The following is a 25,289-nucleotide window of genomic DNA, read 5'->3' as shown; positions in this document are numbered from 1 at the left end:
TTATTTAAATTTTAATTGTATGTTATGTATTTAAACATTATATAATAAAAAAATAAAAATGCATAGACAACATGATTAATTAATTAACAATACACAAACCAATATCATGCTTTAATTTGAAAATTTTATTCCTGTCGAGTGGTTTAGTTATTATGTTTGTAAGCTGCTTCTCAGTCTGAATATATTCTAGTGCAATAATTTTGTCCTCAACGAATTCTCGAATATAATGGTATCGAATATCGATATGTTTTATACAAGAATGTTGAATAGGATTTATCGAAATATTAATTGCGCTTGAGTTATCACAATATAACGTCATAGTATCTTGCACAATACCATAATCGGCTAACATTCTTTTCATCCAGATTAGCTGAGTGCTAGCATTATCATTTGCGATATAATCAGCTTCAGATGTTAAGAGTGATACAGAGTTCTGTTTCTTGTTGAGCCAGTAAATTAAACAGTTCCCTATGTAGAAACATTCACCACTAGTAGCTATCGTCAATATTTCCTACCCAGTCTACATCAGTATATCTGGCAATTTATACGATTGTATCATGCGGATACCATAGACCTAAGTTAGTAGTACTTGCGACATATCTGATTATCTATTTAATAACTATTAGATGTGATTCTTTAGGATCAGATTGATATCTAACATATATTCCAATACTAAAAGTAATATCAGGTCTACTAGCAGTTAAGTATAGAAGACTAGCAATCATACTCCGATATGAATGAGAGTCTATACTTTTACCTGATTCATCCTTAGAGAGTTTGAGAGTTGTACTCATAGGAGTATCAAACTTTTTCCTATTCTCAAACCCAAATCTCTTTACAAGATTTAAGGCATACTTGGTTTGTGAGATGAATATACCATCTTTATGTTGCTTTACTTGTAATCCAAGAAAGTAATTTAGTTCTCCAACCATACTCATTTCAAACTTAGATTTCATTAGATCTGCAAACTCAATAGACAAGTTAGTGCATGTAAATCCATAAATAATATCATCAATATAGATCTGAACTATCAATAAATGATCATTATATTTCTTGACGAATAAGGTTTTATCAACACTTCCCATGATAAAGTTGTAACTAAGTAAGAATTTAGTCAGTTTTTCGTACCATGCCTTGAGAACTTATTTTAAGCCATAAAGTGCCTTTTTAAGATGGTACACATGATTTGAAAGTTTGTGGTCCTCAAAACCCTTAGGTTGTTCAACATATACTCCCTCATGTAGATCATCATTTAGAAATATATTTTTGACATCCATTTGATATATTTTGAATTTCATATGGCATGCAATTGAAATAAATAATCTTATGGATTAAAGGCGCGCAACTAGTACAAAGGTTTCTTTATAATCAATACCTTCTTTCTGAGTGTATCCTTATACAACCAGTCATTCCTTGTTTCTAATGATATTTTTCATTTCATCAGATTTATTCTTAAAGATCCACTTGGTTCCAATTACATGTTTATCAGAAGGTCTAAGAACCAAGTACCAGACATCATTTCTGACAAATTGTTTAGCTCTTCTTGCATAGCTAATATACAACTTTTATCGGCAAGTGCTTCATTTACCTTTGTCGGTTCAATTTGGAAAGTGAAGCAAACATAATTACAGATGTTTTCTAATTATTTTCTTGTTTGAACACCAGTACGAGGGTTACCCAATATCTAATCAGTCGGATGGTCTTTAACTAATCTTAATTCAGTATTAACTAATTTAATTAGATGAAGAGTTAGGTGTATCTATAATGTTGACTTCATCATCATCTTGTTTTGGAGTGAGTGTGAATAGGTGATCGTCAATCATTACATTAATAGATTCCTGAATCACCCCTATTCTTTTGTTAAGAACACGGTATACTTGACTATTTAGAGCATAACCTAAGAATATCCCCTCATCAGTCTTGGCTTCGACTTTACCAAAATTTCTTAGCTACGTAAAATGAAACATTTACTTCTGAAAGTCTGAAAATATTTGACAATCGGCTTCTTATTAAACCACAATTCATAGGCTATTTTATCATTAGCTTTTCTTACATACACATGATCTATAATGTATCAAGCAGTAGTAACTGCTTCAGCCCATAAGTTTTTCAGTAAGTTCATGCTATTTAGCATTACATTGCCATTTCCTGTAATACCCTATTATTTCTTTCAGCAACTCCATTCCGTTGAGGTGTTTTAGGTGCAGAAAACTCATGTGATATACCATGGTCATTACAGTACTTCTCAAATTTTCTATTTTCAAACTCGATACCATGATCACTTCTAATTTTGATCATAGGTGCCTCTTTTTCCATTTGAATTCTTTTCAGAATTTTTCTTACCTCATCGAAAGTATCTAATTTCTTTCTCATGAAAGCTACCCAAGTAAATCTAGTAAAATCATCAACAATAACTAGAAAATACTTTTTTCTACCTCTACTGTCCGTTCTCGTTAGACCCACCAAGTTTATATAGAGTAGTTCTAGAAGTTTGGCTGTAGCTAAGGAGTTCACTTTCTTGTGGTTACTCCTTATTTGCTTGCCAATCTAACATGCACCACAAATTTTTTTTCTACCATTTTTAATTTGGGTAAGCCATGAATGTGATCTTTCTTGCTCAATCTAAAAAAATCTCTAGAGTTAACATGTCCAAGACGTTTATGTCATAATTCAGACTTGTCTGTTTGGACCATGTAACATGAATAGTTAGATGAGTATGAGTCATCAATAATGTAGCAATTTTCAGAAGTCCTACAACCATTTAATATCACACAACCCTCTCATTTGTAATCGCACATACTTCATTTGAAAATTTTACACTATGTTTGTTATCGCATATTTGAGATATGCTTAAGAGGTTATGTTTTAAACCTTCAACATAAAGTACATTTTCAAAGATAGGGAGGTTAGGAAGTTGAACTGTACCTTGGCCTATGATTTCACAGTTATTTCCATCTCCGAAAGTAACTGAACCGTTGTTTACTTCTTTGAAGTTGGTGAATATCGCTTTCTCACCTGTCACATGTCTTAAACATCCACTATTCAATTACCATTTTGAGTGACTCATGGCTTTGAACCTGTGTGGGCAACAAGACATGTAACCTTTGGAACCCATTTCATTATGGTTCTAGGTTTATGAGTACCATTGGATTTTCTCTAATTTTGAGAGTTGGAATTTCTCTGCTTTCTATTAACTCTAATTCCATCTGAGTTGGATTTTAGAAGCTCTTTTGATGAAGTCCACGATTTTTTCAGCTAAAGGTGATTTATCATATCTTTGATTTTTATAGTTGATGGAATTTAGTATTAATTTTAGGAACTTGAAAAGGTTTTGAGTTTTTGAAATCATTTCGATTATACTCTCTTACATTCTTACCTTTAGAGTTCGAGGATTCTCCTTTTATAAATGTAGGAGGTGTATTCTTGATTTTCAAGGAATCATTGTTTATAAAACTCAGACCTAACTTGTCACCACATTTTCTGGAAGAGGTTAATAATTTTTTCAGTTTTGGGTCTCCATGGGCATATCTCCAAGTATCTTTAGAACTCAAGAAGGAAGAAACTTTGAGTTTTAGTTTCTCATTTTCAGTTCTGAGTTTTTATAACTCTGATGATTTAAAATTTAAATCTAATTTTATTTTTTTAAGACAGTATGAAAGACGAGATTTTTCTAAAAAAATTGTTTTTAGGATTTTCTTTAAATTTAAAATATTTCTCTTTTTGAATTTTCAGTTTGACAGCAATTTTGCAACTTTCCCTGTATAGGGCATTGTAGGCGTCTTGAAGATCATCTTTATTTTCATTTTCAGGGTCACTCCTGAGATTTTCATAGTCAGAAATATTACAGCCATTTGAGGAGGTGACTCTAGCTATAGTCATAAGGGCTTTCACATCATTTGTATTTTCTTATTTTGAATCATCAGACTCAGAAGAACTTTCAGAACCAGATGATTCATCTCAAGTAGCTATCATGCCTTTTCTTTTTAACTTATCCCTTTTAGGACATTTATTCGCCAAGTGCCCGTATTCATGACAGTTGAAGCATTGACTGTCCTTTATTTTAGATTTCTAAGACTTAGATTTTCCTTTTCTTTTATCAGATGATTTTTGAAATCCGATCTTTTCTTGTTTTAGAAAATTCTATAAAATTTCTTCGCTAGCATTGTCATATCATATCATCTTCATTTTCTTCAAAATCAGAATTAGAACAATTTTCTTTTAAAACAGATTTAGAAGATTTAAGAACTATAGACTTAACTTCAGGAGCCTTAAAATTCAACTCATATGTTTAAAGAGATCCAACTAACTCCTTAACCTTCATATGATCAGTATCTCTTAATTCTTGAATGACAGTAACCTTAGAGTTGAATCTATCATGAAGAGACTGCAGTATTTTTGCACAAACCTTACTTTCTAGGATTTCATCTCCTAGACCTCATATGGAATTTACTATATCATTTAGTTTCGTATAGAAATCCATGAAAGTTTCATTTTCTTCCATAAGGATTTCCTCAAATCTGGTAGTGAGGATTTGAACTTTTGATTTCTTGACTATAGTAGTTCTTTCATGTGTCATTTTTAAGAATATCCCAAGCTTATTTAGTTGTATCGTATGAAATAATTCTTTTGAATTCATCAGGCGATAGAGCACAAGTTATGGCATTTAAGGCCTTAGATTAACATTGCTTTCACTTTTCTGAGTTCCAGTCCATAAGTAGAATGCAATTTCTCTCAAAGACTTAGTTCCATCTTTGGCTACTACCTCAGTCATAGGAGGTTTTCATTTGGTTACAGTGGCTTGCCATACACTTTCATCTAGGGATTTTAAAAAAATTATCATTCTGGTTTTCCAGTATGCATAGTTAGAGCCATCAAAAGGTTGTAGCCTGGTAATAGATAAGCTATCAAAATTTGATATAATAAAAGCTCTAGATCTTTTAACTCAAGAAAATTAATAAAAAAATGAGCAACTTAACTCTGATACCACTTGAAAAGGAGAGCTTAACCAATCATAGAAGAGGGATGAATAAGACTATGTCAAATAAAAAATTAAAGCGTAGAAGTAGTAAATAAATCAGAGGTCTCAATTGCACTAGTATTGAAACGTTGATTCAAACTGGTTCGTAAGACAACCTTCACCCAAACAAGTTTAGGCAGGACAACCTTATTTCATGAAACTTGTAAGAATCAAAATTCCAAACCAAGCAAGAGTAAATGAAAGCTAAAAAAACAATTACAAGGATTCACCACTTTAACTTAAAATGATTACAACCATTCACCAAATAAACATAAAAGGCATTCACTACAAGACCAAGAATTATAGTGGTTCTGTGTGTCAACAACTGTTCTCAAATAGCCACACCCACTCCACTCCCAATAATCACTATCCACGTGATATTGACTTTTACTATAAATAAGGTTTTCATAGGATCTTGATACAGTTGTGATTTTAAAGGGCTATCACAAACAAAAACCCCTCACTGATATTTTCTTGTTATCTCAGGAAAACTAACAAATGAGATTTTCTGGCTATCTCAATGAAACCAAAATATAAAAGTAAAATATACTTATCTTCTCCTTTGAAGACGTATCTATCAATGTAGTCGTAGAACCACTTATCTTGAAGTAGATCATTCAATGTTCAGTCATATAGACAAGGGTGCAAGGTTCTAGATCGATTTTAAATAGATTCAAACCAATGACTACTTATTTGAATTCCTTCAAGATCTCAAAAGAAGAGTATTTACTCTCTTTATAAAATAAAATTGACAAATTAGGAGATCATGGAATTAAACAAAAAGTTATTAAAAATATTTAATAAATATCGTACAATAACTTGAGCATAACTGGGGATTCTACTTCTGTTGATAAAGGATTTGATGTACTTGAATTGTATTTTCGGATTGAGAGAGAGCCTCAATTTATAGGCAAAAAAATTATTGCTTCGACTCATCTAAGACAGTCTTTGACTCGTCTAAGAACCGGAATTCATTCCAACAAATTTTCAAATTTGAGCGTGATAAGATAAAATAGATTTTTGACTAGTCAAAAGCCCTGCTCGATTGGTCGAGTAAGGTCTTTGACTGGTCGAGGGTGCCAGAAATCTGAACTGATTCAGTCACTGGACTTCAAGTCAAGCATCCCTCGACTAGTCGAAGGCCCACTTTCGACTGGTCAAAGGCCCACCTTCGATTGGTTGAGCAGCTTCCTCGATTGGTCAAAGATGTAACAGAATTTTTGTTTTACTTCAATTGGAACTAGAATTAGTCGAAAATTTCTTAGACTAGTCGATCCATAACTTAGACTAGTCGAACCTTAGCCAACTATAAACATAAAAACCCACTTAAATTTTTTGAAAGTACCTAAACCTAAGGTCTTTCTAGGGTTTATTATACCTAAAATGACTGAACTTTGAAGTAGATTGGATGCTTAAACTTCATGAAACTTGTTCTTTTACTTAGTTCTTTAAATAGAGCTTGAGTTTGTAAATGAAGCTTGACCTTGTACTAGAACTTTAGTAGAACTTGAACTTTTGATCTTCTATTTGACTTGAACTTTAGTAGCATCTTGAACTTTACATCTTGATCCACATTAGAAGTCTACTTCATTAGTTGTTTTGTCTAACCAAAATTTGATAAACAATATGTGCTTTATACATTATAGCACTTATAATAACCCACTTGGATGTAATTTTCTAAGACCCGAATTATGTTTGGGAGGGGAAATGATTTTCCTATATTTTTCTCCCTCAACTGATTTCCTAGTTGGAGATCTATATTCGGTAAGTTATTTATCTGTGTTAGTCCTATTCTAATTATCATTGTCCTTGTTTAGCATTGACTTGTCATTTTCATTAAACTAGATAATTAGAGTTAGCAACACCTTCATTCGATCGGTCTTTTTAAGAAGAGTTGGAAACTCTTTCTCTTTATCCCACAATCTTTTTTAGACGCTTCTCCATTAGTATGTCAATTTCTCAGTCAAATAATTCTTTGATTTGATTTGTGACTGAGGTGGATTGGGCCCTTTTAAAAGATACACATTCAAATATAAAATGCTTAACATTTTCACAAGCTTAGCTCATAAGAGGAGTTCTCGAGCTACTTCCCAACATAGACGAGTTCCTTTGGATTACCGGAGGAGTAGAGGTAAATATGTGACTATCAAGTTTAAATCATCTATTATCCCCAAAAGGCTTATTCATTTTATATTTACAAATAAGTTCATGTTTTTGGGTAACCTTAGCTTTTCTCTTATAGAAAGACATCATTCGAAGGCTCCTTCGGATCTAAATCTGGCAGTTAAGCCTTTTAAAGGAACGCAATCTGATACCAATTAAAATTGTATGTGGTGGGCCCATAAGTTGTGCATGGAAGCTTGACAAAGCTAAGGAATGATGGCTATGTATTAAGTGTCAAATATTGCATATTTTACCCCATTTATATCTTGGTTTTATAAACATAATAAGGCTTAATGGTATATTTTATACATGTTTGCGTTGCAAGGTGAGTTTAAGAGCCTGGATTGAAAATAATGTTAAAGGCATGGATTTGATGCTTAAAGAATACCAAGGCAAAGAACGGATCTTTGGAGACCAAGATAGAAGATTTCAAGACCCAAAGATCTAAAAAAAACTAAGTGGAGAAGGAAGGAAGTTGAAAGAATAAAGTGCTAAAATTCACTTCATTATCTGTGTCATCAACCATAGTTCAATGACATCGAAGCTATCGTTTGATAACATTAAACACAGGTCGATGACATCGAATTTTTATATGAAAATCAAGTTGGTTGTTGGGCATATTGGATGAAATTCTTGATGAATCGAAGTCATGTTCGATGACTCAAAGAGATGATCGATGACATCGAAGTCAATTCGATGGCATCGAATTTATGGAAGAATTTGAAGCAACTAGTTGGACTATTTTGGACACTTTCTCGATAACTCAAAGACTGATCGATGACTTCGAAGTCCTGTTTGATGACATCGAAGGTGTGCTCGATGAGAAGAAAAGTTACATAGTGCGTAAAGGCATGACCTTCGAAATTCAACTTACGTTTGATGACATCAAACACATTACGAAGAGTTACGCAGACTGCATAAATTGAGGCGGTTTTGAGTTCTTACGTGAACTAGGCTATAAATATGGGTTTCCTACAGACTTTTTAAGATATATAGGGTTTCAAGGAGCAGAGCCAAGGGGTGGAGGAGCCACCCAAGAGTTCTTCTTCTTTCCTAGTTTATTTTTAATGCTTTCTTCTAAGGTTTTAGATCCAATCATGTCTACGGTTGGCTAAATCTCTTAGCTAGGGCTACGAGGTAAAGCTTGTAGCATGTTGGGATGCTTTTCTTTTTTTAATTCTTGTTCTTGTTGAACTTCTTTGATTCTAATTTGATATTTAAGAAATACTTTCAGTTTTTAATGGTTTGTTGTGATTCAAATTACAATAGATCTGAAATAGCTTTGAGTATCTTCTTTTTTTTATTTTGAGATTGTGGGATTGGTAAATCTTATTGTTAGACATTGTCTCCAGGGCATGGTTTGATGATGGAATCCCTTCCAACCCTCACAATTCTCCTTCATTGAGAATTAGGTCAAAGAAAGTTCAGATTTGATATATCTTCCAATTGGATAGGATAGGACTCCAATTCCAATTGTGTTCTTTGAATCAAATAAGGAAATATCCTAATAGCTGCAAGTGGATCCTTGGAACCTTAGTTCCCACCTTTATATTCATCAATCTTAACTACTTTATTCATAATTACTCTCTCAACAATTTCATATTTAAATTCACATCTTCTTCTAGTTCTACTTCTAGTTACCTTTAGAAACGTACAAGTTCAGTCCCTGTGGATTTGACCTTGGTCTCACCGAGATTATTACTACATCGTGACCCTACACTTGGGATTGTGAATACTATATTTTATGGGAGAGGGATAATTATGACCAAATAAAAATGATGCCTTACCTTCTTTTACTAATATGTAATTTAAACTAAGGCAATTAACTATAAGGCTTTCAAGCCATTAGAGGGTCCAATCACATAGATTATATATGATGTTGCAATTAAGTAACCAGTCTATAAACAATAGTGTTCATGTGTGTGTGGGAAGTATTACATGAAAGTGCCCTGAAAGTGCCTTGGTTTATCAAGTTACGTGAATGTTGAGTCTATCCTTAAGTGAGTCACAAGACAAAGATTTTAAGATAAAAACTGAACTAGAGAGAAGCTAGAGTGCTCCAAAAAGGTAATGAAGCCTCACTTTCCCAAACCAAACCCTAAGGTATGTGACCCCTATCCAACTTAAACTTACCTCAGAAAACACCTTGATAAGCATAAGTAAGAAAGACACTTAGAATGTCAGAGCAATGACAAATGCATTATACTGGCAAGTTGATTATATCAATTTTACAATCGAAGGCATCTTTAATATTATCGAAGATGGTTCGATACTATCGATATATGGTCCCATTCTGTCCAGCAACAAAATGAACTATCTGCTGAAAATCTTAATAATATCGAATGTAGTTCAATAGTATCGAAATTCAAACTTCGATAGATATCGAACCCTATTTGATAATATCGACTTAGGGACTTCTTCTAAATTGAAGACATTCTCAAAAGTTTTCATCGATTGAATTGAGTTACCCTCGATTACATCGAGAGTAAGTTCTCGATTGTATCAAATCATACTAGATTGAATCGAACTTGAGGAACATTTTGTCCAACAAGCTTTCAAAGAAAATATATATATCTTCGATCATATCGAATACTATTCGATATAATCAAACTTCAAATTTTGATAGCATCTAATGATGATCGATTGCATCGAACTTCTAGACAAAATCCTCCAACAACCAAAGGTAATTTTCTGAAGAATTTTTAATGGGATCGAATTAACTCTTGAAAACATCAAAGCGCACATCGATGGAATCAAATGGTATTCGATAAAATTGAGCAAAGTCTGTTCTACACAAAAACAAACATATATGTGTAAAATTCGATACAATCGAATGAGACTTAATATAATCAAAATTCAAATTTTGATAATATCGAAGACTATTCGATAGTATCAACAATGACAAATTTCTGCCCGTTTTATTACAGTCGGGATTCTTTCTTTATAAATACCTAAGGTTGCTTCTTGTTTAAATGAGCTAGAATCTAAGAGAGTTTGAGCTTATTATTCCAAGATCTACCTATCCTCTTACTCACTCTCTCTTTCCCATTAGAGTTCATCATTCAATCCTTTGCTTAAGCATCAACTCTTATCTTATATGCTTGGATTGAATTATGAACTCTAGCATTCATTGAGTTTCCAACTAATCATACTATCTCTGAAACTCCTGAATGCCTAGCTCATGGGAACCTTCTCTATCAATTTAAATCTTATCATTTAAATAGATAAGATTAATAACACTAAACCTCACAACCTCAGAGTCTTCGCGGAAGCATCATCAATAGGTTGCGTTCAAGGGAGCTAAAGATCATTCGTCATCATCGAAGATCTTCACATGGCGCGAGAACGGGACTCATCAACTTACTTTGTAAGTATTTAGAGTCTAATGTGTCTAAAGCCCTTTCCTTATGTAGGATTGGGATTTAGAGTTTGAGTGTCAAACTCGCCAAGTCCTAGTTGTAGGCCTCCGATGGGAGAATACGTTATGTTCTTATGTAGGACGTGTAGCCTTACGTAGGTTGTGCCTTGTGTAGGCTCCCAGTGTTGTGTCCTTAGGTAGGACGTGTCGCCTTGTGTAGGCATCTAGGAACCTTGTGTAGGTGTCCTAGTTTAACCTTACATAGGTTGTGAAGGTTCATGGTTAACCTAATTTAAAACCATTAGATAGTGAAATCCAGTACACTCTAAGAGAGAGTGCGTCTGCAGGGAGTGGAGTAGGCAAGTAGACGAACTACTATACATGATTGTGTTTGGGAATGTTTTGAGTACATTTATCTAATTATGCCTATGTTCATCACATGTTCACAATGATGCATGATTTAGTTAATGTACAAGTATTGATAAAAGTCACATTCCACACACAATACACACTATCCTTATAGGCTTTGATTTTTCATATGAATCTTGTATAAGCCTATGTGAATTGGACCCTTTATTAGCTTGGAAGACATAGAGTTACTTTGCCTTACTTCCTTGTTTTAAAAGTTAGGCATAGGTTATTATTAAAAGATAACAAATTTTAAAAAAGTCCTATTCACCCCCCTCTAGGACACTTAGTCATACTTCATTCTTTAGTACCAGTGATTCTACCGTAATTTCAATTGGTATCAAAGTGGGTTCCTCTTAAAGGGTTTAATAATCTATAGGAAGATCCTTAAACTGAAGTTAGAAACATGGCTAAAGGAGAGGGAACAGCAGTCTCTCGTCCTCCTATTTTTAATGGTTCAAAGTATGCATATTGGAAAGCAAGAATGAACTACTTTTTACAATCCTTGGATCATAAACTTTGGGAAATAGTTGAAAATGGATATGTGCAACCAACTGAGCTAATTGTATTAGAAAATGGCATAACCATCTCCAAATCCAAACCAAAAGAGAAATGGACAGCTTCTGAGAAAGAAAGTAAAACATATGATGCAAGAGCTATGAATGCCATTTACTATGCAGTTTCCGAGGAGGTATTCAACCAAATCAGTATGAGTAAAACCTCAAAAGAAGCATGGGATCTATTGGAAACGCCCATGGAGGTACCAGCACAGTAAAAAGATCAAGGTTGCAATTCTTGACAACCCAATTTGAACAATTGAAATTGGAGGAAGACGAGACCTTCATGGGGTTATTTGTAAGACTAAATATCATATGAACTCCATGGGTGGACTTGGAGAAACAGTTCATGTACCTAAAATCTGTAGGAAAATCCTAAGATCACTTTTGGAACAGTTTAACTCTAAAGTAACCACCATAGAAGAATGTAGGAACATTGACGAGATGAAAGTAGAAGAACAGGTTGGTTCTCTACAAACATTTGAACTACATCTTAAAATACCTATAAAATCCAAAACTAACGTTCTTAAAACCTCTAAAAACATGAATACAATAAAGGAAGAAGATAGTGAGAACAAAGATGGTGATGAGGAGGTTGCACTCCTAGCTAAAAAGTTTAAAAGATTCTTTAATAGGAACCGTGGGAGATCATACAATAACAAAGGAATTTAACTAGACCACAAGCACCAAACTGGAAAAATCTTCAACAAGTCCAAAGAGCTTCAATGCTACACTTGTCAAAATATGGTCACATCTCTACAGAATGTCTTACAAAGAAGTCTAAAGGGAAAGCTATGGCAACCACTTGGGATGATACTGAAGACTCTAATTCAGATTCAATTGAGTCAAAAAGTGATGAAGATAAAAAATCATTGAAGATACTCATGGCCTCCACCACTACAATCATTCTTAAGAAACTGGAAGAGGAATAAGAACTTGATCTTGAGATAATTAAAAATGGGAGAGGAACTACTGTTAGAAGTATAACCTTTGATAATCTGATCAAGAAAATTGAATTTCTACAACTGAAAGTTAAGAAATTAAAAAGAGAAAACAAAAATTTAAAGTTAGAAGTAAAAAATTCTGATCATATAGCAGAACTCACCCGAAAATTCACTCAAAGCAATGAAAAGTTTGAGAAACTTCTAAGCATTGGAAGAAACTCCAAAAATATGACAAGCTTAGGATATAAATCAGACTCTTCCTCTACCTCATTAAAGATAACTAATTCAATTGCTCTAAACCAGAAAAATTCAATAGAATTGTCATGTTATCATTGTGGAAAGATTGGACACTACAAATGGGAACGTCCTAAATCCAAAAATGGTCATGTTGCTTCCAAGACGAATCTCAAAGACACATCCAAATCATCTGGGAATCACTCAAAGAAATATTCTTCTGGCTCAAAGAAAATGGTTACCAAATGGGTAACACAAAATAGATACAAGTGCCCTAAAATCAACTCGGGCCCTTCTAACGATTGCTCTAAGTAAATCAGCTTGTTATCACAACTCATAGTTTGATATTTTTTGTAATGGGTCAAGAATTATATTAGGGAGCTATTAGGAAGAAAAATTGAGCTAAAGAAATTCCTAAGGATTGATAATAAGATATCAGTCAATAAGTAAATCACAGTCTCATAAAATTGATTCAAGAACATTAAAAGACATTATGATATTTTCTTTTGGGATCAATTTTCAATTTATCTCTTGTCTAATAATTCTATCATATATGGAGTTTGTTGAAACCTAAAAATTTCAGAAAAAATTTATAAACTCAACATCTCTATATAAACTAAGTATCATACAGATTCTTCTTAATACACATTCAATGTTTGTTATGATACTCATTTTGAATCAAAGTAGGTTGATCCACATTCATCATTCAATACTCTTCAAAAGATCAACCATTGATAGATGGTTCTAATGATGATATTTGAGGATCTATAGCCTCATCATTTCGTTTAATACATGTAAAAAAAAAAAAAATTTGTCATGTGTCTTTTGGATGTACAAAGTTCTACATTACTGATATATATGTACATCTTTTAAAATAGATTGGTACTAGCTAAACTGGTATAGAATGTCTAAACTATACAATCTGGACAAATTTGATATAATTGAAAGATGTTCAAATTCATCAAAGAACACTTCGATGATATCGAACACTACTCGAGTATATCGAACATATTACAAAGCTCACTGACCTAATCTAGAAGAATGTTCGATTACACCAAACATATTTCGATACTATCGAAGAAACTGTCTCGATAGCATCGAACATGCGTCAATATAATCAAAACATCGGGGGTTATAAAATTGCGTAGGCGAGATTTTTTCTGTTTCACTCTCTGCCAACAACTGTTCATTTTTTTTTTCTCCTTGAAAGTATGGGGACCACCTTGCACTTTTCTCCTCATCTTCTTCGTCCTCAGGTAAGATTATCACTCTAAATCCTTCACTCCATTTGTCATATTCAGCGAGCGTTTTGCAATAGATTTGGGGATTTTTCTTTTTCCTTATCTCATCTCTTCTGAAAAGCCCTACCCAAACTGGTTAATCCTAATGCCGAAAGGGAAAGGGAAAACAACTGAGGTTGGAGAGTCCTTTAGGGGTGTTAGAACTAAACTCTGATCAAGACCTCGATCGGAATGGACCCTACCAGATGAACCAACCTCCCTATCTCAATCATCTGCTAGACGAACTAGAACTCAATGGAATGCACCCACTCAATCCCCTCCTACACCCATTCAACTTAAAATTTTGATCCCATAGGTCCCTCCCCCACCAGAGAACATGTATGACAAATTTCATGTCAGGAAGATGGTATATGAGAAAAAGATAGATCGAGAATGCATTAGACCATTTGGGTTACTAGAAATTCTGGATAAAGTTGGCTGGAGCAACATCCCAAATTTTGGAGTTACAGTTTAAAATGAACAAGTGTTTTGGTTCTTGTCGTGTTATCACTCACCTGTGTTGCATCCTGCTTTATTCATAGTCGCCATTAAACAAACCTCCTCTACCATCACTCCTATTGTAGTTGCTTCACTTATAGGGATCCCAACATCCTTTCAAGGATTAACTGATCATGACCTTGATTCCATAGATGTTCAGGTACAAATTACACAGTATCTTTGTAAAGGAAAAAACGTGTCATAACATCAAGGTAATGCCCTTAAGGTTTCTAATATGGCAAACAAGTACAAGATACTTCATAATATCTTTTACATCAATGTTTATCCTCGAAGGACAAATAAGTCTGACATAACCCCATACATGTTAGATATTCTATACAGTATCTGTAAGGGTATTCCTCTATGTCTACCCACCATCATGGTTTGTCTGATTTCTGGCTGCATTCAGAGCACGAGAGACACATGCATTCCATTTCCGTACCTCATTTGTTTGCTCTCTCACCATGTAGGCTTGATACCCATGACTGATTGTCCTAAACTCGCACACCTATTTTCAAAGACCAAAATCAAGCGCACGGGTCTAGAGACCAAAGGGGCATCCTCATCTAGAGGGCATACCGAAGATCTTTATGGAGAAACAGAAGCAGAGGCAGTAGAAACGGAGGCAGCCGAGACTGACTTTCCTACTAAGGATGAGCATTGCAACTGATCGGGTACTGAGGATGAGCATTGCAACTGAGGAGGTAGTAGAAATGGAGGCAGACTTCAAGGCCACACCCATTTTCAACCGACCACGACACAGTGGGAGATGCGGCATCCTGGTATTCAGCCCTCGTGCGCTCATGTTTCTACTTGGTCTCGACGTTGGAGTCATCCTCTGGTACCATCGGGTTTAGGGATTTTCACCCAGGGACATCTATGGCACCCCGATGCTTTGTAACAATATTTTCGGTGTCCAATCCTGCCATCCCCGATGTGCCTGTGGAGGTCATAGCCCTGATGTCTCTAAGGTGTATAGAAATCATGTCATACAAATGTGAAGTGCATGAATCACACTACCAATCATACAACAATCCTATATGTACCGCGCGCTCATGAAGGGCAACTTCGCCTATCAAGGAGGCCATAAACAAGCTACCCGAAGGCATATGCTATGATCAGTCACTCCTCATATCAAGCATACATATGATGTGTATGAGCATGAATCATGGAACTATACTAAACATGTTATATGGTGATAGACTCTGTTCATAACGAAGATGGGCCTAGACGGCCTACACACTACAAGTATGGGCCTATCAATGGGCCCTAGGGAGAGTGACAATGCGGACATTTAACTAACATCATCCTTACAATGTGGGCATTAAACCATCATTGCTCCTAAGGCACAGGTGGAATCACACATTGCAATGAGCCTTATGTACATCCCGTTGGGCCTCGACCCATGGGCCTTAAATTCATCAAATGGGCCATATAACATGGGCCTCATATACATCAAGGTGGGCCTCAACATCGGGCCTCATATATCACATCGGGCCTAATCAAATGGGCCGAAACAATGGGCTGAATCAACTGGGCCAAGTCGAATGGGCCGAGTTGAATGGGCCGAGTCAAATACATCAATTGGGCCGCATCACGTGGGCCTCATATATATCAAAGTGGGCCTCAACCACATACCTCATACATATCAAGGTGGGCCTCAACAACAGGCCATATATACATCAAGATGGGCCTCATCACATACCCAAAAGAGTCATAATGAAGGATCATTTGGACCATACCCCAAGTAACAATGGAGATAATTTTCACTATTTAAATAATTCATAGGGGCCTGCCATAAGGTTTATTTCCCACCCATACTATTTCCTGAAATGTGGTCCACCTGATCCTAGATCTGTCTCATTTTTCCTTTGCCACAAGCTTTAAAATTATCATTTAAAATGGTTGGACGGTTTGGATGCAACACATGCATCATGGTGGATCCCATAGGGATGGACGGCATAAATAAATCACATACCTCATGGTAGGGGTCCACACTGATGAAAGATGTGGATACACTACATACATCAGTGGGTCCCATGTGGGGCCCACAATAATGTTTATTTTCCACCCAATCTGTTGATATGGTCACGTAGACCTAGATGAAGAGGAAAAATAAATTTTATAATGATCTAAAACTTTTGTGACAACCCCAAAAAGGTTTTCAATGGCAGCCGTTCAATCCCACTATTTCATGTGATGTGGGCCACCTGAGTTTCCTACACAACTGATTTAAGGGGAGCCCACCGTTTGAAAAGGGGCGCACCTAATGCACGGTGTTGATGTTCAACCCACATCACGGTGGGGCCCATGGTTGGGACCCACGGTCCCTGGCCCTTGCACGTCCAGCACAGGACGCTGCTGCGCCCTAACGGTCATCAGCAGCAGCAGGCGCTGCTGCTATTATTTATTATTTTTTTTATTTTTCAAGGGTTTTTCATAGGTGGGGCCCGCATTAGAAAAATCCACCCCACTCATTGTCTTCTACAAATCAAGACAGACCCATCAAGCCCAATATTCAATGTGTTTTGGGGTACGAAAACATCAGGGTGGGTTTCAACGATAAAAAATATTGTTTTCTATGTTATGGCCCGCCAGATAGTTAGATTGGCTTCATTTTTCGGCTCAACGCCTGAAATGAGCTAAGAAGTATGATGGACGGTGTGGATTTGATCCTTACATCATGAGAAGCCCACCCAAAAACTCAATATATATATATATATAGTTAGCCAGCACCCATGTTAGTACACGCACTCCATGTTAGCCACACCCTGCTACCATCACGTCCAGCGTCCAGGGACATTAGACGGCATGGATAAACATAGGCATCATGGTGGGTCTCACATGGACGTGGCCCACCTTTTTAGATCAACATGATATTTGTGTTTTTCCTTCCATCCAGCCCTGCTAATGGGCTGGACGATGTAGAACCAACACATCCGTCAGGTGGGTCCCATGAAGGTGAATGGCATGGATAAAATATATGCTCCATGGTGGACACACACACACACACCAGATGGGCCACACACCCCTTCATCATCATCATCATGCAAAGAGAGAGAGAGAGAAAGAGAGGGAGAGAGAGGGAGAGAGAGAGAGAGAGACGGTGATAGAGGGACCCCGCCACTATGGGCCCCTCATGGTTACATCACATAATCAAATAGGTCCCACCAACAAGTGGGCCCTAAAATAAGAATCTACGGTGGATCACCCACCTATCGGCCTTCTTCCTTAGCTCCTTAGACTTGTATGCTCTTGCCTTCAACTTTGATAGAGGTTAATGGGTATTAGAAGGTTGAGATGGGAGATGAGAAGGTGGGCCACGCTTAGTTTTTGGGAGAGAGCTTGGTTGTTGGATATTTCTCATGAGATTTGAAAAATTGCTAGAGAATGAGAGAGAAAGAGAGATAGAAATAATGGATGAAGGGATAGATGGAGTGGTGGTTGTAAGGAAAGGAGATGGATAAGTGAGGTTTGGTTTGAAATTTTGTAAAAGAGGGATGGGTAGGTGAGAGAGAGAGTTGACTTGAAAAAAAGAGGGATGGATTGCTTGTACTTAAGGTATGGTGTGTACTTGACATGATTGATTGATTGATTGATGGGACATGTTGTAAAGATTCCCTCAAAATTCACATCAGACAGCGTTTCTTCAGAATGAACGTAAGCCCATATCTCCTGACCCTGGTATCGATTCGGTGCATGAGTCATGGCGTTGGAACCGCGGCGACGACGCGGTCCCTAAGATATAAGTTTCGAGTTGAGTCGACTCAGGTATGCGGGACTCGGTTTAGGATTGCACGTAAACGTCGGATATGAGTTGAGGGTTGCCGGAATTTAATAGGAAGGACCGCGGAAATGTACAGAACGGTACGGTCTAAGATACGAGCCTTACAATATAAGAGCCCACCTTAATATAAGGGGTCAGGCCATCCCACCCTTGGGACATCCCTACCTTGGGTTGTTGGGCCTGCATTCCGGCGGCATGGCCCACTTGAAATATATGTTGTACACCCCCCCTCTCATCTAGTGGGACCCACAGTGATATGTGTGGGCCATCAAAAAATAAATATACTATAAATTAATTTATTTGCTGGACTCCAACAAACCCAGAAAGCGGGTAGGCTGGAAATTCAGCAATGGGCCCAATGTTGCTGCCCATAAATGTCTATTTTGGGGCAGCATGGCCCACCAGATTGGAGGATAATTTAATCAGGGCAGCATGGCCCACTAGATTTGAGGATGATTTAATCAGTTATCTTGCCTTTTCCTTCAATATTTTTAGGTGTAATTAGTGCTCATCTGAGGCCCACCCAAGTTGGGTTTTTATTGGATCATTGTATGTGGTTAATTGACTAGTTCCTTAAGCTTTTTGGATTGGAATCTTCTAAGTAGGCCCATTGACCTTTGGGCCTATACTCTTCTACCTATTGTGATAGGTTTATGGGCTATAATATGCAAGTAGCTGGGCCCTTGGCTGCCCACCAAATTAACCATGTACTTAGGCTAAGAAGTGAGGCCAACTCACTTGTATCAAGTGTGAAATTGCCCACGTGGTTGAACTACTGGGCTGCCCATGAGGCCCACCACAATATGTGGGTTTATGACCTTTATGGTTGGGCCCAAACCTTACTTGAGGGCCCACCATATTGCCTATGAGTTGGGCTTTATGAATAGCCCATTGGACCATGGATTGCTTGGGCCTTAGACCTTACTTTATATGCATAGCGGGCTACCTTTTGGGACCCAGTTGAGGTTGGATGTCCTCCTTGGTGCCCCTAAGGTAGGCCCATAGGGCCCTTATAGGTGGTTGAAGGCCCACTTTGGACCTTCTTAGGACCATTTCCTCCATTAAGACTTTATGACTCTCTTTTAGCTTGTGGGTCACCCCAAAGTGTTAGGCCCTCACTAGAGGACTTCACTTCTCCTTAGAGCACCTGTCTATGTATCCAGACCATATCCCTCATTGGGAAGGAGGAATATATATATTCTACAGGTAGCGCACTTACATTATTATGACCCATATGCCTCATCTGTATAAATTGATTGCATTTTATGGTGGTCTTAGAGGGATGGAGTTTCTCCCCTCGTGCACCTTGAGTGCCTGAAGCTTGTGCATGATCTGTATGTGTAACTCATGCATTGGTATCACATTTCATGATGATACCAACTTTGCTTTATTAGGGCCTCGCCTCCACAGGGATATTCATGGATGGCTAGATGTGTGGACACCAGAAATGATACTTAAGCATACCGAGTGCATAGGATGCCCATGGGTAAAATTTTCAAAACTTCTATGGTACCAAGGATCTGCCCCAACACCGTAACCGAGTGAAAACTATGAGCGCATGAGGGCCTTATACCGTTGGGCCGCAACTCCCACTGTCGTGTAGTCGGTTGGGTAGGGATGTGACCTTATCCGCCTATGAGGGAAGGCATTATTAGGCTGAGTCTGACCAGCTCGTGAAATGGGTCTGCTGCTGTCGAGCTTTGTTAGTGATTGGTTGTCCATAGGTGGGTAGTGAGGTCTCTTACGCTCGTTTGGCTGTGCGGGTCTGTAGAGTGGTGGTCATTCCATAGTGTAATGGACCCCGGTGATTTCCTTATGATTGGAAATATACTTGATATGTGGATTAGTTATGAGCACTAACATTACTTTACATCGCATTCGCACTAGCTGTATAAGCCCCTTCATACATTGTCTTGGTATGGCACCCAGTACTCATTGCATCGTATTCATGATAAGCCTTGGTAAGGCTAGTGATATTATCATTGAGTATGTTTCTCTTTTTGTACTTCCTTTTATTCTTCTGTGCACCATTGTCACATACTCTCACCTCCCTCTAAGCTTCTATAAGCTTATGCATGATTGATGCATGCAGGAGATCCTAGGCAAGCGTCGTAACGGCAGAGCTTGAAGTAGAGTTGAGCTTGAGGACTCCAGTGTTGCTAACTTTTCTCTCTTTTTTCTATTATCTTATATATGTCCTTTTGGACCTTATGATAGCTTGTAAAAGTTCAAATTCTTAGTAGATTTTGTGATGTGTCCCTTGTTATTCTCAGATATACTCGCTGTGATCTTCAGTATGCTCGTATTGGAAATGATTATATTGTTATGGAAATCCTCCTTATACAAGCTTAGGCCGGCCACCAAGAATGGGGTACTACGGAGACTATTGCGGTGAGAACCGGCCATTGGGTTTCTTGTGAGTCCGGTTATCGAATCTGGGGCGTGACAAATATTGATGACAGAAAATCTACAAGTGGTGGATGCTTTTACATTGGAAATTGCCTTATTTCTTGGATAAGTAAGAAGCAAAACTCAGTATCATTATCCATCGCAGAAGCTGAATATATTGCAGCAGGGAATGCATGCACGCAACTGATTTGGATGAAATGTATGTTAGCAGACTATGGTATTGATCAAGATACCATGAATCTATACTGTGACAATACCAGTGCTATAAACATATCAAAAAATTCTATTCAACATTCTTGCACAAAACACATCGACATACGTTATCATTATATTCGAGAATTAGTTGAAAACAAGACTGTCATGCTAGAATACATTAATACTGAGAAACAACATGCAGACATTCTGACAAAACCGCTAGACAGGGTCAGATTCTCTAATTAAAAAAATGATATTGGATTATGTTGTATTACTTGATTAATCTTCCTTTATTGCAATTTGTTTATTATTTTTTCTATTTTCTTTATATATATATATATATATATATATTTGCATAAAAAGAAAAAAATTGGGGATTTTTCGGCCAGCCGAGCAACCACTCGGGCTAGCTGAATTAGGCGAAGATTGAACAAAAAAGGGGAAAAATCTCAAATTACTCATTTCCACTTCTTCTTCTTCGACTCATCGGTGCTTCCTTCAGCCAACCCATCTCCTTAGTCTCCTTGTAAGTGGTTTATTTGCTATTTTCTTCTAGATTTAAGATCTTGGTTGTGCTTTATTTATGAATCTTGTAATTCAAGAACTCAAGACCATTCTCAAGAATATTAAGAATACAACTTAATACAGTTCTTCTTGTGAATTAGCCGCTTTTCTAGCTTACTGGTTAAGCTCGGTCATATTTTCAGATTCTGAATAGATAGATATCATCAGGCCATCTTTCTTCATAGTCGTGGGTGCAATGGCGGAGGGCCAAAAATATTCGCTAGCACCTCCAATTATGTGTTCCCTGTATCGCGCTTTTAAAGACGTCATCTCTAGTTTTAAAGATCCTTCCTTCGAATCTTTTCCTGTTTGTGCTTCATGGCACTTCTTCATAGGCTGTTTAGAAGTATACTTCCCTTGGACATTTGCTGACTCTGGAAGAGTGTATTCGAACCCTGATCGACTTCCTCTTCAACATTATCAACTAAGAAAGATGATTGAGAAGTTGAATGGCTGGGTCACTAGAAAGATAGAAAGAAATGATCCTATCGACTTTCATCAATTCCTATTTACCAGCTCTTCCGAAGATGTAGTAGTTGTTGATGATGATTCCATTTCATTTGGCGAGCATTCATTTCTTGTCTCCATTAGGTCCAGTACTCTTCCTTTGAGGGAAGGTAGTGTATTTTGGCATGAACCATACTATCAAAGTAGATTTGCTCGCTAGTTTGGATTTGATCAAACTGTACCGGAGACTTGTGATATTATCACCAGAGCAATGAGAAGTTATGGCATCAGGCCATATAATTGGGCTTTAATATGGAAGCAGCTCTTGAATGTTCACAATGGATCGCATTTCATAATTCATGACTATAATTATCCAGTTAGTGTCTATTATTGTTGGATGCGGTGGTGAGTTCATCAATATTACTTGGTGGACATTTACCCAGTAGATCATGCTATATAGATTCTTCCTCCTTGCCTAAAAGATTATCAGAAAGACCAAGGCATTGGTTACTTTGAAGAAACAGATCGTGCTCCCTCTTCAAGCCAACTTTTTATAAAAAAAAAATTTACAGATAATATTTCTGAAACAAAGCCTGCTAATACTCTTGAGGGATGGATAGCCTTTGGTACTCCTTTGAAGAATGCACTTGAATCTTCAATATTTTCCAGAAGAGAATGATAATTCTTTGCAATTCTACCCTCCTCCGCGTTTGCAGATATTATGAGACAACTCTCCTTTACTATCAGAAAGGCGAGAGACAGAAAGACATCGTCATCCTCTTCAAAAATATAAACATATCATAACCGAAGATTCATCCTCTTCAGAAGGGTAGTTAAACATGTCATAGTTGAAGACTCATAATTGATCTTGAAACATTTTGGCCTTAGAATAGAAAGTGGTAAGATCAAACCATCCCTGTTGTTGGGCCACTCATTGTGCGCCCCACTCCATTGTGCGCCTCATTGGTTGTGCGCCGCACAACAGTACTTCCAGTACCTCTTCTGAAGTCTGGATCTCTTTCTTCTACTCTGCTATTACTCGAATGAATCATCTGTGGGGGATAGTGAGATATTTATAACCTTCCGCACGTGCGAACCCTTCTTAAAAGACTGGTTGTGCGCGTATACTCATTGTGCAGCTATACCTGTTGTGTGCCGCGCAATGGAACTTCCACAGCAGTTCCATTTGTGCACAGCACAATGACACTTCCACAACAGCTCCTATTGTGCACCACACAATGGAACCTCCACAACAGCTCATGTTGTTGCCGCACAACCAAATGATGTAGAATTTATGTTTTCTTTAGAATTTCTCTTCTCTTCTTCTAATTGATTTTTTATGCCTCAACAATTATATTTAATATTAATATAATATATATAATTTTTAAAATTTTAAAAATATTACTCGAGCCGAGTTGAGCTCGAGTTCGAGCTTGGAGTTGAGTCGAGTTGAGTTGAAATGCATCATGCTCGAACTCAGCTCAAACTCAACTCGAGCTTTAGAAAATGAGCTTGACTTACCCCAAGTCAGCCTTTCAAGCCGAGTCAATTCGAGCTGACTCGAGCTAAGTTGAGTGAGCTTTTCAAGCTAGCTCAACTCGTGTACAGCCCTACAAGTTATTGATATATGGAAAGTTTTAGCACTAAAATCATATATAACCTCATCCAGGATAAGTAGTGTTGGTCGTTATAGATAAAAGGTTGAGTCTTAGAGATCTTAATGAAATTCAATCTAAAGGACAAATGTCTTAATAGTAACGGAGACACTAAAAGGATTTCACCTATGTGAATGTAGAGGTGAGGCTGCCTCTTATGAGAGTTAGAGTTTCTCTCGGGATCGTTCATGAAACAGAATAAGCGCATGACCATTAAATGTGTTAAGCAAGATTTTTAGGAACCAAAATAACACAAATTGAGTATGTATGTGGTATCTCCAGTTCTAATATCTAGGAATAACTAGTTCAAAGTTGCAACTACCAAGAATTTCAGTAGAACCTTGAGATACTTACACTAAGGAAAGATTCAAATCGAAATATATTTTTCTTTATGCATATAAGTTATGTTTAGTCTAGAAAATGTATTCTCTTTTAAAAAATTATTTTCAACCAAGTGGACAATTATTATGAAAATGATTTTGGTTTTATATATATATATATATATATAATAGTGTTGGTTTGAAAAAACTAAGTTTTTTACCTTTGGAAATCATCCCATATCAAATGGGAGAGAACAAAAAATCCTCTTTATAAGTAGGATGTTGAGTACCTTAATATTTGCCTAGTAAGGCAAAGGAGTAATGATGCTTATGTGTTCCGGTACAAAGCACTAGAACACGCACGTGCGCACGAGCTCAGGCACAGGCATGGGCATGGTCTCTGTCTCTATGCTAAGGCATGGGCATGTGAGATAGTGTGGCTATAAAGTTGTAGTGGTGCACTTTGCACTTTGCATTAGAGATATGAAAGTGTCACGCCCTAGACTCGGTAACCGAACTCACAAGGAACCCGATAACTGGTTCTGGCCGTAATAGCCTCCATAGTACCCCATTCCTGGCTCCTGAGGCGGGTTCCGAACCTGGGATCCCACAAGGAGGATTTTTATAACCGTATAACCTTTTTCAATACAAGCATACCCAAAATCACAGTAAGTATATCTGAGAATAACAAGGCACACATCACAAAATTCACTAAGAATTTGAACTTTTACAAGCTTTCATAAGGTCCAGAAGGACATACATAAGATAATAAAAGAATGAGAGAAAAGTTTGCAACACTACGGTCCTTAAGCTTAACTCTACTCCAAGCTCTGGCGCTACGACGCCTGCCTAGGATTTCCTGCACACATCAATCGTGTATAAGCTTATAGAAGCTTAGAGGGTGGTGAAAGTGTGTGACAATAGTGCGCAGAAGAATAATAGGAAGTATAAGAAGGGAAACATGCTCAATAACAATATCACCAGCCTTACCAAGGCTTGTCATGAATACGATGTAATGAGTACTGGGCGCCTTACCAAGGCAATGCATGAAGGGGCTTATATAGCCGATGCGAAAGCGATGCAAAGTAATGTCAGTGCTCATAACCAATCCACATATCAAGTACATTTCCAATCATAAGGAAATCATCGGGGTCCATTACACTGCTGGATGACTGCCGCTTTATAAACCCCGCACAGTCAAACGAGTGTAAGAGACCTCACTACCCGCCAGTGGACAGTCGATCACCAGCAAGGCCTAATAGTAGCAGACCCCTTTACGAGTTATTCAGACTCGGCCTAGTAATGCCTCCTTACATTAGACGAGTAAGGCCACACCCCTACCCAACCGATTACACCACAGTGGGAGTCGCGGCCTAATAGTATAAGGCCCTCGTGTGCTCATAATTTCCACTCGGTCACGGCGTTAGGGCAGATCCTTGGTACCATGGAAGTT

This window comes from Magnolia sinica, chromosome 12, assembly GCF_029962835.1.
Source record: "Magnolia sinica isolate HGM2019 chromosome 12, MsV1, whole genome shotgun sequence".
In the NCBI taxonomy this organism is placed as follows: Eukaryota; Viridiplantae; Streptophyta; class Magnoliopsida; order Magnoliales; family Magnoliaceae; genus Magnolia; species Magnolia sinica.
This window is presented reverse-complemented; position numbering follows the sequence as displayed.